Below are 3,670 nucleotides of genomic sequence, written 5' to 3'. Positions count from 1 at the left end.
TTGGTGGTAAGTTGTTTGAAGTTGTAAATCTTAGAGAACATTGAATGCATCATGCTTGTCCTTCTGTTGATGTAGTAGAAAATGGCATGCAGTCATTTTTGGTTTGCTGCTAAACCCACCCATATCGTGTTCTCTTATAGTAAAGGAAGTATATAAAGTTATAAAGTATCTGCATCTTAAGGGTTGCCACAAGCAAGTAGTACCGATAGTTGATACAGTAGCTCCAAAGGGGCAGGCAAGTGTATACAGATCAGATCATGTTCTGAATGAAATGAACAAAGGAGAAACTACAGAACCATGCATATGCTTTGCTCCATTTCATTTAAGGAACACAGAGATACTCTGTGGAGCTGAAACACAAAACAATTTCAAAGTTAAGACTGGAAAAGCCCTTGAGTGGAACAAAATAGTAAAGTTTTAACATGATCTAAAACGAAATTTGGAAATTATCTGCCATCAACACCAGATATTGTGACATCATTGAGGCTGCAAGGCTCCACAAGTGTGGACGCATCATCCTCTGTCAACCTTACATGGAAATATGCCGGGTGCTTAGGCTCAGGCAAGGTCATGCTTTCACTGCTTAGCATGGCAATCACATTTGACATGGTGGGTCGATCAGCAGCATTTTCTTGGACACACAACAATGCGATAGTAATACATCTCATCATCCCTAGATTCTGATTCTCAGCAATTGATGCATCCACGAGCTGAAGCCATCTTTCTTCTTTCCACAACTGCCATGCCTGCAAAGTGCACGAGCACAAAATGCAGAAAGATTATGATGACAAAATACATAAAGGGACTTCGTGATTTTGGAAATGCTTCAATGATCCACCGGAGAAGGGGATACTGTTAGTGGTGGAGTAGTCGCGGTAGTTTGAAAACAGTGTCATGCCCTTCAAAAGTTTTTCCTTACCATTTTTGAAAGATCATAAACACATTTTTTTCATGTTCAGAATTTAAAAACACTTACGTGCCCAAGAAGGTTGATGAAGTCTCCATATCGGTGGAAACCTGATGTTCTTTGACCGCTGACAATCTCAAGAATTAGCACACCGAAGCTGAATACATCAGATTTGACTGAGAAGAGGCCCTCTGAAGCATACTCTGGAGCCATATAACCACTGAAAGGACATATGTAATTAGATCCTTATGTCAAGTAACAGTATTGTTAGCTATTTCTATAGCTGGGATGGACAAGTTGGTAAGTCTTACTATGTCCCAACAATCCTCTGTGTTTCGTTCAGTATCATTTATGCCAAATATTTTTGCGAGCCCAAAATCTGAAATTTTTGGGTTCATTTCATGGTCCAGAAGAATGTTGCTTGCTTTGAGATCTCTATGGATGACACGCAAGCGAGAGTGCTTATGTAAATATAGAAGTCCTTGTGCTATCCCTTCTATTATTGCTAGCCGTTTGTTCCAATCTACCAAGGCTCTTCTGGTTTCATCTACAAATTATTTATCATAGGTATATTAAAGAAAATACATTTGACACTTAGATTTAATAACCAAGATTTTGTATTGCAATGAAGTGAGAAGTAATACCAAAAATGAAGAAGTCCAAGCTTTTATTTGGCAAATATTCATAGATTAGTAGTTTCTCCTGTTTCTGGTAGCAGCATCCTAAGAGCCTAACAAGGTTTGTGTGCTGGAGCTTAGCTATGAGTTGTATTTCATTTTTGAACTCTGTGAAGCCTTGCCCTGAATGTGAAGCAAGTCTCTTGACTGCAATCTCCAGCCCGTCAGCAAATCGGCCCTGGGACAAGTTTAGAACCGACCGTTAGTGATACCTGACTAATATTCTGTCGGAGACAAATCAGAAACGAAGAAGAGTTAACTGCATAATTGAATGATATGTAAAGCTGAAGTTCTGGTTTTGTCTATTTGAGTATGGGCATATTCATGTGTACCTTGTATACAGGACCGAAGCCTCCTTGCCCAAGTTTGTTGTTTTCCGAGAAATTACATGTAGCCTCTAATACTTGTGAAAAGTCATAAATCGTGAATTCCGGATTCCTTCCTTCCAGTCCCCAAATCAGTGTTTCATCTTCATGGACATTCATCTTAGCTAAATTCAGAGTTGATGTGATACATTCAGTTAAACTTAATGCACAATCACACCAATCTAGTATTTTGAAAAAACATGAAATAAAGCTCAAAAATATTTTTGTCAAGGTTGCCGACCTCTTATGTGCCTTATGAATCTGAAGGAAACGAGGACGCAGACAAACAATGCAAATAGTGGAGCAACCAAGGCAATAATCAAGGCCCTTCCAAGAGGCTCTATTAAATAAATTAATGCAAATGGTTAGCTAGTTACAATGCTTGACGTGGTGATATGAAAACAATCTTCTCCTTGATGAGTAAATGCACAGTAAAGAAATGCTGCTTACTCTTGTGATTGGGAGTTGGAACAAGACCAGTCGACGACCCGGATTTCAGCTCGGGCTCACTGCCATAGAACGGATACGTATCGTACCTCAGATTACACCACACACCAAGGATCTGTCCTCGATGCTGTCCGACGAAGTTCGTCATCGCCAGGTTGCTGAAATTCGTGAGGCAGTTATAGCAGAAATCATCTATCAATTCCGGCACACACTGCGCCATGGATTAGATTGGCGGAATGCTTCCGCTTCCATCATCGGTCGTCATGCGGATTGCGGCGGAGTGCTTCCCTGTGTTGTTGAACACCGTCTGCACTGTGTTTTTCAGCGCCATGTTGATGACGTGGGTGATGAGGTCCTTCTTGTGCCTATCAGAGAACAAGGGCTCGGTGGTGACATTCATCAAGATGAGCGCACCATCGCTGAAATCTGCTGAAGCTGCCATGGAATCATTATGGAGGAGTTCAAGGAAATTCTTGTCGGAGAAGCGGAGGGGGCACGCGTCATAGAAGACGGTGTCGTCCTTGCCGAGAGCGCACTGCTGCCGGGCAACCTCGAATGCGGCGGCAACGCATGCGCGGCACTTATTCCCTGGTTGCCAAAGGTGTTAAAAGTGGTCCCCCTCCCCACTTATTCCCTGGTTGCCCCCTGTCTCTCTCCTCTTCTCTCTCCCCTACCCGCCGTCAGCGCGTCCTCCTCCCGCATCTGTCCCCCACTCCTTCCCCTCCCGCATCTGTTCCCCACCCTCCCTCCGGCGCATCGCTTCCTCCGCGCTAGCCGCCATCTCCTCCTGCCAGCCATCCATCCCGCCCGCGGTTCATCCCCTCCCGCCATCCCCTCTCCCCGTTATCTCCCTCCCGTTACCTTCCCCTCCGAATCCATTTCTTTCCCCCACCGCCATCCCCACCCCGCCTCCAGGAACTCCCCTCCCGCCCTTCTTCGTTTTCCCCCACCGCGTCCCAGATCCACGGCATCGACGCCGCTAGGAGTGCGCCGCATTGCCCTGAACCCTTCCCCAGGCCTCATGGACGGGCACGGCGACGATGGATTGCAAGAGCTTTTCCCCCACACGGATCCACCTTTCCCCGCTGGCGCCTTCGACCTTTTCTCGCAGGCGGAATCTTCTGGAGGTCCTCGCAAGGGCTTGCAAGCCCTGGATCTGAATACCCAGGCCGAAGATTTTGCCGACTACAACTCCTACACCGAGATGCTTCGGGGAGAAGGAGCACCCCGGGGCCGCGGTAGCCGTACCCTCGGCTTACACGGGCCTCGCAGTG

General features: G+C 45.9%; 1 pseudogene; it reads right to left on the bottom strand.

Annotated features, from left to right (window-relative positions):
* Positions 1 to 433: 433 nt before the first annotated feature.
* On the bottom strand, positions 434 to 2,743 carry LOC117833028 (cysteine-rich receptor-like protein kinase 10; annotated as a pseudogene).
* Positions 2,744 to 3,670: the final 927 nt, after the last annotated feature.

This window comes from Setaria viridis, chromosome 8, assembly GCF_005286985.2.
Source record: "Setaria viridis chromosome 8, Setaria_viridis_v4.0, whole genome shotgun sequence".
NCBI lineage: Eukaryota > Viridiplantae > Streptophyta > Magnoliopsida > Poales > Poaceae > Setaria > Setaria viridis.
The sequence above is the reverse complement of the archived record's forward strand: the minus strand, read 5'-3'. Positions and strand labels throughout refer to the sequence as shown.